General features: G+C 37.0%; 1 pseudogene; it reads left to right on the top strand.

Moving 5' to 3' along the window:
* The first annotated feature begins 585 nt into the window (after window positions 1-585).
* Window positions 586-2,799, top strand: LOC130709094 (olfactory receptor 10T2-like; annotated as a pseudogene).
* The last annotated feature ends 12,132 nt before the right edge of the window (window positions 2,800-14,931 follow it).

Raw genomic sequence — 14,931 nt, 5'->3', positions numbered from 1 at the left:
TTTGGATAGGGATTGCATTTAGTTTGTAGACCACTTTGGGTAGTATAGACATTTTAACAATATTAATTCTTTCAGCCTATGAACACTGAATCTTTTTCCATTTACCTGTTTCTTTATTAATTTCCTTTCTCAATATTTTATAGTTTTCAGTGTACAAGTTTTTCACCTCTTTGGCTAAGTTAATTCCTAAATATTTTATTCTTTCTGTTGCTATTGTGAATGAGATTGTTTTCTTAATTTCCTTTTTGGATAATTCATTGTGTATAGAAAAACGGCTGATTTTTATGTTGATTTTGTATCTGCTATTTTACTAAATTTGTTTACTAGTTCTAATATTTTTTTTGATGGAATTGTTAACGTTTTCTACATATATGATTGTACCATCTGCAAATAGAAGTAATTTAACTTTTCTCATTCTGATTTGGATGCTTTTTATTTCTTTTTCTTGTCTAATTGTTTTGGCTAGGACTTCTAGTACTATGCTGATTAGGAGTGATGAGAGTGGGAACCCTCCCTACTGTATCCAATTTTACAGAAAAACTTTCAATTTTCTCCTACCGATTATGATTTAGCTGTTGGCTTTTCATGTATAAACTTTACTGGGTTAAGGTAAGTTCTTTGGAGAGAGTTTTAATCATTACTGGATGTTGAATTTTTTCAAATACTTTTTCTACTTCTATAGATTTTATCATGCATTTTATTTTATTTTATTAATGTGGTATAGTACATTGATTGATTTGTATATCTTCAACCATCCTTGCATCCAAATAATAATATGTAATAAATTTAACATTCTCTTATATTTATCAATAATTTCCTAGTATTTTGTTGAGGATTTTTGCATCTATGTTCATCAGGGATGGTGGCCTGTAGTTTTTCTGTTGTGTCTTAATATGGCCTTGGTATTAGGGTGATCTTAGCCTCATAATTTGAGTTTGAAAGTGTTCTTTCTTCTTTGATTTTTTGGAAGAGTTTAATAAGGATTGGTATTAATTCTTTGCATGTTTGGTAGAATTCACCCATGAAACCATCTGGTCCTGGACTTTTCTTTGCTGGGAGATTTTTGATTACTGATAAATCTCTTTATCTGTTAATTGTCTGTTTAAGCTTTCTATTTCTTCTTGATACAGTTTTGGTAGATTAATTTTTCTAGAAATTTGTTCATTTCTTCTAAATTATCCAATTTATAGGTGCACAATTGTTGATAATATTCATTTATGTCCCTTTTTAAATTCTGAGACATACATTATAATATCTTCTCTCTCATTTTTTATTTTATTTATTTCAGTCTTCTCTTTCATTCTACTTAGTTTAGCTGAGACTTTGTCAATTTTGTTTATTTTTTCAAAAAAACAGCTTTTAGTTTTATTGATTTTTTATGTTATTTTTCTAGTCTATATTTGATTGATTTCTTCTCTAAGTTCATCATTTTACTCCTTCTGTTAAGTTTAGGTGAACTCATGTCAATTAAGCAAATTGTTTAATTTTTTTAAGCTTCAGTTTCTTCTTCCATAAAATGGCAGGATTGGATGAGATGAGCTTGAAATCACTTACTGATTTAATGAACTTTATATGAATCTTCTGTGCAAATAAGAATACAAAGAATGAAAACAACTTACAAAAATAAATTTCTTCAGATATCATTGAATTGGGATATTACTTACATCACTACTCCTCATGCCTCCTGCTTTCCCCTCATTCCCTGATCAGTGTGCTTAACTTGTTACTCATTTTTTCATACCAGTATTATTAGCTTTGTACAGAAACATATTTGTGGTTTCCATGGGAGCATTTCACTTTTGTCAAATTCTTTCTGTTCTGAATGTTAGGATGTCTGAGTCAGAATACCAGTGCCTATTGTAGAGACAGAACCAGAATATGATCACTGAGTCCAACATTATAGGATTCTCAAACCTGGGACATCTGCAAATCTTTCTCTTCTTTATTTTCCTCCTGGACTACCTGACCATTCTGATGGCCAATGCAACCATCATGACTGTCATTCATCTGAATTGGGCTTTGCACACCTCTATGTACTTCTTTCTCTTTGGCCTCTTCTGCTTTGAAATTTGCTATACCTTTGTCATTGTACCAAAATGCTGACCAAGGGCTTTGCACAGTCTGATTATTTGTTTCTCTGGGTGTGTTTCCCAGCTCTATTTCTCTGTGGGCTTGGCTTGAACCAACTGTTTCCTAATTGCTGTGATGAGCTATGATTGCTATGTTGCCATCTGCAACCCTTTCAACTATACACTCATTTTCAGCTGAGCCACCTGCATGCAGTTGGTTTTAGCCTCAGGCTTCTGTGGTTTCCTGATCTCTGTGGTTGCCAACGTCCTGGTGTTTAGTGTACCCTTCTCTGCCTCCAACTGAATCAACCCCTTTTTCTGTGGTATTTCCCCTGTCATAAAACTGGGCTGCACAGACACCAACCAGAAGGAGATGGTTATCTTCTTCCTCAACATTCTGGTATTGCTGGTTCCCTTAGTGTTGATCTTCATCTCCTATGTCTTCATTGTTTCCACCATCCTCAAGATCTCCTCAGCGGAGGGACAGCATAAGGCCTTTGCCACCTGTGTCTCCCACCTCACTGTGGTTATTTTCCACTATGGCTTTGCTTCCTTTATGTACTTGAGGCCCACATCCCTTTTCTCCTCCTATAAGGACCAACTTGTGGCAGTGACCTGTACAGTGATCACCCCACTATTCAGCCCCCTTGTCTGCACACTGAGGAATAAAGAAGTGAAGACAGCTCTGAGAAAGGTTCTCAGTAGATATTTATTTCCCAAAACTATATGAGTGAGTCAATATGTCAGGAAGGTTATAGTCAAGAAAGTGTCCTAGATAAAACTTAAATTCTATAAACAAATTGATTTTTTAATCAAAAAATAGAAGTAAAGCCTTCAAGTCACCTTAATCTTTTTTTTATTGGAAAGTCCTTCTGACTGGAGTGGCCAAGATAGTGGATTAGGGAGACTCTGAGCTCAACTCCTTCCACAGACACACCAAAATTACAACTATTTACAGACCAACTATTGAAGAGAAAGACTGGAAGGCTAGCAGAAAAGATCTTCTACAACTAAAGATATAAAGAAGGGCCCACAACAAGAAGGATAGGAGGGGCAGAGATGGGGTATAGTAACAACCCATAACCCTGAGTGGGCAATCCACAAACAGAGGATAATAACAATTCTTATGGAGAATCTCTGCACCTGGAAGATGACACCCAAGAAGGTTTGGCTTTGAAAACCAGAAGGGCTTACGTTTGGGAGAGCCAGAGGGCTGTACAAAGCAGAGATTTCACTCTTAAAGAGCACACACAAAATCCCACACACTCCAGGACCCAGGGAGGAGGCAGTAATTTGAAATGACCCTGGGTCAGACCCACCTGCTGATCTTGGAGAGTCTCCTGGAGAGGCAGGAGGCAGCTAGTGCTCACCCTGGGGACATAGTAACTGGCAGAAGCCATTTATGGGAGCTCATTCTACCATGAGAACACTCATGCTGGAAAGTGCCATTTTAGAATCCTCCCTCTAGCTTATCAGCACCAGGACTTGGTCACCCACAAGACTGTACTGTGAAGTCACAGACCAATCAGCTAGCCAGGAAGGGACACAGGCCCATGCACCAGCATGCTGGGTCCTAAGGGACCCTGTCCTGACCACCAGAGGGCCCAGGACCCAGTCTCACCTACCAGTGAGTCTGACATCAACTTAAGGATGCCCAGGGCCCTCAGACAGAGACCCTGGAACACAGATCCTCCCACCAGTGGGCCATCACTAGCCCCAGGACCAGCCTCACCCACCTGTAAGGGGCACCAGCTCTGGTTCCCAGGCCCTGCAGCCAGAGACATCATGCTTACAATTATATCAAAAAGAATAAAATATGCAGGAATAAATCTAACTAAGGAGGTAAAAGACCTGTACTCAGCAATCTATAAGACAATGTTGAAAGAAATTGAAGATCACACAAATAGATAGAAAGTTATACCATACTCATGAATTGGAAGAATTAATATTGTTAAAATGGCCATACTTCCCCACACAATCTACAGATTAATGCAATCCCTATCAATGGCATTTTTCACAGAACCAATGGCATTTTTCACAGAACTAGAACAAATAATTGTAAAAATTTTATGGAAACACAAAAGACCCTGAATAGCCAAAACAATCTTGAGGAAGGAGAACAAAGCAGAATGTATCACAATCCCTGATTTCAAACTATACTACAAAGCTACAGTAGTCAAAACATTATGGCATTGGAACAGAAACAGACTCATAGATCAATGGAACATAATAGAGGTCCCAGAAATGAACACATATTTATATGGGCAATTAATCTATGACAAATGAGGTAAGAATATATGGTGAGAAAAAGACAGCCTTTTCAATAGTGTTAGAAACACTGGACTGCTACATGCAAAAGAATCAAATGACTACTTTCTCACACTGTACACAAAAATAAACTCAAAATGGGACAAAATCTTAGATGTATGATCTGAAATCATGAAACTTCTAGAAGAAATTTTAGGCATTACTCTCTTTGGCATTGGTCTATTAATATTTTTTTAGACATGTCTCATCAAGCAAAGGGCAACAAAAGTGATTATAAACAAATGGAACTACATCAAACTAAAAAGTTTTCACAGAAAAAAACAAAAACAAACAAACAAGTTACCAACAAAATGAAAAGAGCATCTACAAAATGGGAGAAGATATGTGGAAATGACATATCCAACAAGGGGTTAGTATCTAAAATTAAAAAAGAACTAATGCAACTCAACATCAAAAAACAAAGCAACCCATTAAAAAGTGAACAGAGGATCTGAATAGACATTTTTCCAAAGAAGACAAACAGATGGCTAACAGGTGCATGACAAGATGTTCAACATCACTAATCAACAGGGAAATGCAAATTAAAACCAAAATAACATACCACCTCATGCCTGTCAGCATTGCTATTATAAAAAAAAAAGAAAAGAAAAGGAAAGAAAGAAAGAAAGAAAGAAAGAAAGAAAGAAAGAAAGAAAGAAAGAAAAGAAATAACAAGTGTTGGTGAGGGTGTGAAGAAGAAAAGAAGCCTAATACACTACTGGTGGGAATGTAAATTGGCACAACCCCTATGGAAAACAGTATGGAGAGTCCTCAAAAAATTAAAAATAAAACTACCATATGATCCATCAATTCCACTCCTGGGTATTTAACTGAAGAAAATAAAAACACTACTTTGAAGGGATATATGCACCCCTATGTTCATTGCAGCTTTGTTTACAATATCTGGGATATGAAAGCAACCTAAATGTCCACTGATAGGTGAATGGGTAAAGAAGACTTAATATATATGTGTATATATACAACTGAATATTACTCAGCCATAAAAAAGAATGATATCTTGCTATTTGCAACCACATGGGTGGACCTACAGGGTGTTACAGTAAGTGAAATATGTCAGCTAGAGAAAGACAAATATGGTCTGATTTCACTTATATGTAGAATATAAAAAAAAAAAAAGAACAAACATAACCAAATAGAAACAGTCATATAGAGAGAGAACAAACTGGTAGTTACTAGAAGGGATGAGGCGAGGGGTTGGGCAAAATAGGTGAATGGGATTTAGAGGTACAAACTTCCAATTATAAAATAAATAAGTCATGAGGATGTAATGCACAGCAGAGGGAATATAGTCAATAGTATTATAATAATTTTGTATGGGACAGTTGGTTACTAGACCTAATGTGGTGATCAATTCATAAAGTATACAAATGTTGAATCACTGTGTTGTATACCTGAAACTAATATAATATTGTATATAAACTATGCTTTAATAAAAAAGAAAATATTATTAAGGACATAGAAATTTCATAAGAATATAAAGATAAGTAAGAATTAATAAATGAAATGCATTTGTTAAATCACCTGATAAAGTCAATAATATAAAAATAAATTATATTTCTGAGTTTCAGCAGAAAAGAAAATCTCTATGTCTAAGAATATGAAGTATGGAAATACAAAAGAACAAGAAAGGCCAAGTAATCTTAAAGAAGCACAAACCTAGATGAATTATAATTCCCAATATAAAATATATAAGAAATTCATATGAAAAAGAGAGTACAGTATTGGTGCAAGTATACATACCTTGAGCAATGCAACAAAAAAGATAATTCAGAAATAAACCAATACATATATATTCATTTGGTCATGAAAAAAGTGACACTGAAGTTCAAGTGCATCCTCTCACATCTGGTATAAAAAAATGATCTTTATAAAAAATAGTACAAGGACAAATAGATATCCACAAGAAAAAACAATTAATCTTTATCTCATACCATACACAAAAATCAATTCTACATGGATATTAGAACTAAAAGTTTAAGGGTAAGCAATAAACTTTTTAGAATAGTTTTAAAAATTATGATCTTGTGGAAGCAAAAATTATTTAAACAGCATACCAAAGCATTACTCAGAAAGCATAAGATTGATAAATTACACTTCATTAAAATTAAGAATACTTGTTTATCAAATGACATCTTAAGAGAGTGAAATGCAATTTTCAGAGCCAGGATATTTGAAATGCACATGACTAATTAAATACGGATTTATAGAATGTTCGTAATTTTCTGTTAATCAATAAGGAAAAGAGATATTCCCCCTTTTTTAGTGTGCAAAACATGGAACACCACTCTCAAAAAGGAGAAAATCCAATTGGATGATAAACTTGTGAAAAGGTGTTCAATTTCATTAGTATCATGAAAATGCAAGAGTGATTACTCACACATACCAGGATGTCTCAAATGAAAATGAGTTGCAATACTATTTCAGTCTGAGGTTTATCTTCCTAACTGACCAAGAGGAAAAATCTAGAGGATGTGGAGGGAGAATAACTGAGGAAAGGAGAGCATATTTCACTCTCACCCAATGTTGCAAATGTGGAGCAACCGGAAGTCGCATACAATACTGGCCAGAGTATAAACTGGCCCAACCACTTTGAAAACCCGTTTGGCAGAGTCTAGCATATGGAATATATGCATATTCTCATTTGATATTTGCTGTGTAACAAAACACTTCAAAGCACAGTAGGTAAGAGTCTTGCTTGTCTTTTTGTGACTGGCTTATTTCACTTAGGAAAAGGGAAATTGTTGTTTATGGAGTTTCAGATTTGCAAGATGAAAAAGTTCTGGAGATCTGTTTATAATATTATGAATATACTCAACACTACTGAACTGTACACTTAAGTGGTGAAATGTAAATTTTATATAAAGTGTTTTGTTTTATTTTGTTTTGTTTAACCACAATAATATATATATATATATATATATTTTAACATCCTTATTGTAGTAAATTGATTTACAATGTTGTCTTAGTTGCTGCTGTATAACAAAGTGAATCAGCTATAAATGTACATATATCCGCATATCTCCTCCCTGGTGTGTCTGCCTCCCACCCTCCCTATCCCACCCATCTAGGTGGACACAAAGGACCAAGCTGATCTTCCTGCTCTATGCGTCTGCTTCCCACTAGCTATCTATTTTACATTTGGTAGTGTATATATGTCCATGCCACTCTCTCACTTCGTCCCAGCTTACACTTCCCATTCCCCGTGTCCTCAAGTGCATTCTCTATGTCTGCATCTTTATTTCTGTCCTGCCCCTAGGTTCTTCAGAACCATTTTTTTTTAATTCCATATATATGTGTTAGCATACGGTATTTGTTTTTCTCTTTCTGATTAATTCACTCTGTATGACGCTCTCTAGGTCCATCCACCTCATTACAAATAACTCAATTTCATTTCTTTATATGGCTGAGTAATATTCCATTTTATACATGTGTCACACTTTCTTTATCCATTCATCTGTCGATGGACACTTAGGTTGCTTCCATGTCCTGGTTATTACAAATAGAGCTGCAATGAACATTGTGGTACATGACTCTTTTTGAATTATGGTTTTCTCAGGGTATATGCCCAGTAGTGGGATTGCTGGGTTATACGGTAGTTCTATTTTTAACTTTTTAAGGAACCTCCATACTGTTCGCCATAGTGGTTGTACCAATTTACATTGCCACCAGCAGTGCAAGAGTGTTCCCTTTTCTCCGCACCCTCTCCAGCATTTATTATTTGTAGATTTTTTGATGATGGCCATTATGACTGGTGTCAGGTGATACCTCATTGTAGCTTTGATTTGCATTTCTCTAATGATTAGTGATGTTGAACATCCTTTCATGTGTTTGTTGGCAATCTGTATATCTTCTTTGGAGAAATGTCTATTTAGGTCTTCTGCCCATTTTTGGATTGGGTTGTTTGTTTTTTTGTTATTGAGCTGCATGAGCTGCTTGTAAATTTTGGAGATTAATCCTTTGTCAGTTGCTTCATTTGCAAATATTTTCTCCCATTCTGAGGGTTGTCCTTTGGTCTTGTTTATGGTTTCCTTTGCTGTGCAAAAGCTTTTAAGTTTCATTAGGTCCCATTGGTTTATTTTTGTTTTTATTTCCATTTCTCTAGGAGGTAGGTCAAAAGGGATCTTGCTGTGATGTGTGTCATAGAGTGTTCTACCTATGTTTTCCTCTAAGAGTTTTATAGTGCCTGGCCTTATATTTAGGTCTTTAATCCATTTTGAGTATATTTTTGTGTATGGTGTTAAGAAGTGTTCTAATTACATTCTTTTACATGTAGCTATCCAGTTTTCCCAGCATCATTTATTGCACAGGCTGTCTTTTCTCCATTTTATATTCTTGCCTCGTTTATCAAAGATAAGGTGAACATATGTGCGTGGGTTTATCTCTGGGCTTTCTGTTCTGTTCCACTGATCTATATTTCTGCTTTTGTGCCAGTACAATACCGCCTTGATTACTGACGCTTTGTAGTATAGTCTGAAATCAGGGAGTCTGATTCCACCACCTCCGTATTTCTTTCTAAAGATTGCTTTGGCAATTCGGGGTCTTTGTGTTTCCATACAAATTGTGAAATTCTTTGTTCTAGTTCTGTGAAAAATGCCATTGGTAGTTTGATAGGGATTGCATTGAATCAATAGATTACTTTGGGTAGTATAGTCATTTTCACAATGTTTATTCTTCCAATCCAAGAACATGGTATATCTCTCCACCTGTTTGTATCATCTTTAATTTCTTTCATCAGTGTCTTATAGTTTTCTGCATACAGCTCTTTTGTCTCCATAGGTAGGTTTATTCCTAGGTATTTTATTCTTTTTGTTGCAATGGTAAATGGGAGAGTTTCCTTAATTTCTTTTTCAGATTTCTCATCATTAGTGTATAGGAATGCAAGAGATTTCTGTGCATTAATTTTGTACCCTGCTACTTTACCAAATTCATTGATTAGCTCTAGTAATTTTCTGGTAGCATATTTAGGATTCTGTATGTATAGTATCATGTCATCTTCTGCATACAGTGACAGCCTTACTTCTTCTTCTCTCATTTGGATTCCCTTTATTTCTTTTTCTTCTCTGATTGCTGTGGCTAAAATTTCCAAAACTATGTTGAATAATAATGATGAGAGTGGACACCCTTGTCTGTTCCTGATGTTAGAGGAAATGGTTTCAGTTTTTCAAGATTGAGAACAATGTTGGCTGTGGGTTCGTCATATATGGCCTTTATTATGTTGAGGTAAATTCCCTCTATGCCTACTTTCTGGAGGGTTTTTATCATAAATGGGTGTTTAATTTTGTCAAAAGATATTTCTGCATCTATTGAGATGATCATATGGTATTTCTTCTTCAATTTGTTAATATGTTTTATTACATTGATTGATTTGCATATATTGAAGAATCCTTGCATTCCTGAGATAAACCCCATTTGAGCATGGTGTATGGTCCTTTGAATGTGTTGTTGGATTCTGTTTCCTAGTAGTTTGTTGAGGATCTTTGTATCCATTTTCATCAGTGGTATTGGCCTGTAGGTGTCTTATTTGGTAACATCTTTGTCTGGTTTTGGTATCAGGGTGACAGTGGCCTTGTAGAATGAGTTTGGGAGGGTTCCTCCCTCTGTTAATTTTTGGAATGTTTTGAGAATGGTAGGTGTTAGCTCTTCTCTAAATGTTTGATAGAATTTGCCTTTGAAGTCATCTGTCCTGGGCTTTTGCTTTTTGGAAGATTTTTAATCACAGTCTCAGTTTCAGTGTTTGTGATTGGTCTGTTTATATTTTCTATTTCTTCCTGCTTCAGTCTCGGAAGGTTGTACATTTCTAAGAATTTGTCCATTTCTTCCAGGTTGTCCATTTTATTGTCATATAGTTGCTTGTAATAATCTCTCATGATCCTTTGTATTTCTACAGTGTCAGTTGTTACTTCTCCTTTTTCATTTCTAATTCTATTGATCGGAGTATTCTCCCTTCTTTTCTTGATGAGTCTGGCTAATGGTTTATCAATTTTATCTTCTCAAAGAACCAGCTTTTAGTTTTATTGATCTTTACTCTTGTTTCCTTGATTTCTTTTTCATTTATTTCTGATCTGATCTTTATGATTTGGTTCCTTCTGCTAACTTTGGGGGGGTTTTGTTCTTCTTTCTCTAATTGCTTTAGGTGTCAGGTTAGGTTGTTTATTTGAGATGTTTCTTGTTTCTTGAGGAAGGATTTTCTTGCTATAAACTTCCCTCTTAGAACTGCTCTTGCTGCATCCCATAAGTTTTGTGTTGTCATGTTTTCATTGTCATTTGTTTCTAGGTATTTTTTGATTTCCTCTTTGATTTCTTCAATGATCTCTTGGTTATTTAGTAGTGTATTGTTTAGCCTCCATGTGTTTGTGTTCTTAACAGATTTTTTCCTGTAATGGATATCTAGTCTCATAGCATTGTGGTCAGAAGAGATACTTGATATGATTTCAGTGATCTTAAATTCACCAAGGCTTGATTTTTGACCCAGTATATGATGTATCCTGGAGAATGTTCCATGAGCTATTGTGAAGAAAGTGTATTGTGTTGTTTTGCATGAAATGTCCTGTAAATATCAATTAAGTCCATCTTATTTAATGTGTCATTTAAAGCTGTGTTTCCTTATTCATTTTCACTTTGGATCATCTGTCCATTGGTGAAAGTGGGGTGTTAAAGTCCCCTACTATTATTGTGTTACTGTTGATTTACCCTTTTTATGGTTGTTAGCATTTGCCTTATGTATTGAGGTGCTCCTATGTTGGGTGCACAAATATTTACAATTGTTATATCTTCTTCTTGGATTGATCCCTTGATCATTATGTAGTGTTCTTCTTTGTCTCTTGTAGTAGTCTTTATTTTAAAATCTATTTTGTCTGATATGAGAATCGCCACTCCAGCTTTCTTTTGATTTCCATTTGCATGGAATATCTTTTTCCATCTCCTCACTTTCAGTCTGTATGTGTCCCAACGTTTGAAGTTGGTCTCTTGTAGACAGCATATATATGGGTCTTGTGTCTGTGTCCATTCAGCCAGTCTATGTCTTTTGGTTGGAGCATTTAATCCATTTACGTTTAAGGTAATTTTCAATATGTATGTTCCTATTACCATTTTCTTAATTGTTTTGGGTTTGTTATTGTAGGTGTTTTCCTTCTCTTGTGTTTCCTGCCTGGAAAATTTCCATTAGCATTTGTTGTAAAGCTGGTTTGGTGGTGCTGAATTTTCTAATCTTTTGCTTGTCTGTAATGGTTTTAATTTCTCCAACAAATCTGACTGAGATCCTTGCTGTGTTGAGTAATCTTGGTTGTAGTTTTTTCTCTTTCATCACTTTAAATATGTCCTGCCACTCCCTTCTGGCTTGCAGAGTTTCTGCTGAAAGAGCAGCTGTTACCTTATGGGGATTCCCTTGTATGTTACTTGTTGCTTTTCCCTTGCTGCTTTTAATATTTTTTCTTTGTATTTAATTTTTGATTGTTTGATTAATACGTGTCTTGCTGTTTTTCTCCTTGGATTTACCCTGTATGGGACTGTCTGCACCTCCTGGACTTGATTGACTATTTCCTTTTCCATATTAGGGAAGTTTTCAACTATAATCTCCTCATATATTTTCTCTCCCTTTCTTTTTCTCTTCTTCTTCTGGGACCCCTATATTTCAAATGCTGGTGAGTTTAATGTTGTCCCAGAGGTCTCTGAGACTTTGTTCAATTCTTTTCATTCTTTTTTTCTTTATTCTACTCTGAGATAGTTATTTTCACTATTTTACCTTCCAAGTCACTTATCCGTTCTTCTGCTTCAGTTATTCTGCTATTGTTTCCTTCTTGAGAATTTTTAATTTCATTTATTGTGTTCTTCATCATTGTTTGTTTGCTCTTTAGTTTTTCTTGGTACTTGTTAAACGTTCCTTCTATCTTCTCCATTCTATATCCAAGAGTTTGGATCACCTTTACTATCATTATTCTGAATTCTTTTTCAAGTAGGCTGCCTATTTCCTTGTCATTTGTTTGTCCTGGTGGGTTTTTACCTTGCTCGTTCATCTGCTGTGTATTTCTCTGTCTTCCCATTTTGCTTAACTTACTACATTTGGGGTCTCCTTTTTGCAGGTTGCAGGTTCGTAGTTCCCATTGATTTTGGCAGCTGCCCCCAGTGGGTAAGGTTATTTCAGTTGGTTGTGATGGCTTCCTGGTCGAGGGGGCTGGTGCCTGTGTTCTGGTGGATGAGGTTGCATCTTGTCTCTCTGGTGGGCAGGATCGTGTCTGGTGGTGTGTTTGAGGTGAGTGCGAACTTAGTATGATTTTAGGCAGCCTCTTTGCTAATGGGTGGGGATGTGTTTCTGTCTTGCTAGTTGTGTGGTATGAGGTGTCCAGCACTGTAGCTTGCTGGTCATTGAGTGGAACTGGGTCTTTGCATTGAGATGGAGATCTCTTGGAGAGCCTTTGCAATTTGGTATTACATGGACCTGGGAGGTCTGTGGTGGTCCAATGTCCTGAGCTCGGATCTTCCAACCAGGAGGCTCAGGCCTGACACCTGGACAGAACTCCAAGACCCCATCAGCCACATGGCTCAGAAGAAAAGGGAGAAAAAAATGAAAATAAATACAATAAAATTATTAAAATAAAAAATTAATAATATTATTGAAAATTAAAAATTAATCAAAAAGATTTAAAAAGAAAGACAGAAATAAGCTAGCAACCTAACCAATAAACAATTCCACCAATGATAGCAAGTGCTAAAAATTATACTAAAAAAAAAAAAAAAAGAAATAAACGGACAGACAGAACCCTAAGACAAATGGTAAAAGCAAAGCTATGCAGACAGAAATCACACAAATTATCATACACATACACACTCAACAAAAGAGAAAAAAGAAAAATATATATATATATATATATATATATATAAATTAAAGAAAGAGGGCAACCAAATCAATAAACAAAGATACCAATGATAATAAGCTCTAAACACTAAACTAAGGTAAACATAAAACCAGAAACAAATTAGAGGCAGAAAGCAAACCCCAAGGCTACAGCTCCTCCCAAAGTCCACCACATCAATTTTGGTATGATTCATTGTCTATTCAGGTATTCCACAGATGCAGGGTACATCAAGTTGATTGTGGAGATTTAATCCACTGCTCCTGAGGCTGCTGGAAGAAATTTCCCTTTTTGTTCTTTGTTCTCACAGCTCCTGGCATTCAGCTTTGAATTTGGCCCCACGTCTGCGTGTAGGTCACCTGAGGGCATCTGTTCCCCACCCAGACAGGATGCGTTTAAAGTATCAGCTTATTAGGGAGCTCTGGCTCACTCAGGCTGGGGTGAGGGAGAGGTATGGAATGCAGGGTGAGCCTGCGGCGGCAGAGGCCGGCCTGACACTGCAACAGCCTGAGGCACAATGCAACACCCTGAGGCACACTGTGTGTTCTCCCCGGGAAGTTGTCCCTGGATCACAGGACCCTAGCAGTGGCAGGCTGCACAGGCTCCAGGGAGAGGAGGTGTGGATAGAGACCTGTGCTTGCACACAGGATTCTTGGTGGCTGCAGCAGCAGCCTTAGCGTTTCATGCCAATCTCTGGTGTCCACACTGATAGCCGCAGCTTGTGTCCGTCTCTGGAGCTCATTTAGGCAGTGCTCGGAATACCCTCTCCTCGTGCACCCCGAAACAATGGTCTCTTGCCTCTTAGGTCGTTCCAGACTTTTTCCCGGACTCCCACCCCGCTAGCTGTGGCACACTAGCCACCTTCAGACTGTGTTCATGCAGGCAACCCCAATCCTCTCCCTGGCATCTGACCTCCGAAGCCCGAACCTCAGCTCCCAATACCCACCCAACCTGCGGGTGAGCAGACAAGCCTCTCAGGCTGGTGAGTGCTGGTAGGCACCAATCTCTCCATTTTGCCCTCTACATGGCTGTTGCTGTGTTCTCCTCCATGGTTCCGAAGCTTCTCCCCCATCCATCCTCTTGTCTCCACCAGTGAAGGGGCTTCCTAGTGTGTGGAAACTTTTCCTCCTTCACAGCTCCCTCCAGAGGTGCAGGTCCCATTCCTATTCTTTTGTCTCTGTTTTTTTCTTTTTACTTTTGCCCTACCCATGTATGTGGAGACTTTCTTGCCTCTTGGCAAGTCTGAGGTCTTCTGCCAGCGTTCAGTAGGTGTTCTGCAGGAGTTGTTCCACAGGTAGATGTATTTTTGATGTTTTTGTGGGGAGGAAGGTGATCTCCACGTCTTACTCCTCCACCATCTTGAAGGTCCTTCTAGTCATATAATTTTATCTTTAAAGATAGAGATTAAAAACACTGACCCTAGACACAGGCATCCTTGTGTCTGAGTCACAGCTCTGCCTCTCTTACTGGCTTTGTAACATGACACCACTTCCTTGACTTCACTCAAAAAAATATTTCTTGCTGTGTGGGCAGGTTGCCTTAGGATTAGCTGATCTAACCTGAGCTCAGCATAATACTCTGCTTCAAACTGCATGTCTCTTGCATTTGGCCCCTTTTGATAGGTTGGGATCAGATTTGCACCAGCATTTCTATTCTACATCCCAGGTTTAAAAGGACAAGGGGAG

This window comes from Balaenoptera acutorostrata, chromosome 1, assembly GCF_949987535.1.
Source record: "Balaenoptera acutorostrata chromosome 1, mBalAcu1.1, whole genome shotgun sequence".
Taxonomy (NCBI): Eukaryota; Metazoa; Chordata; class Mammalia; order Artiodactyla; family Balaenopteridae; genus Balaenoptera; species Balaenoptera acutorostrata.
Note: the sequence above shows the minus strand (reverse complement) of the source record. Positions and strands in the feature narration are given on the sequence as shown.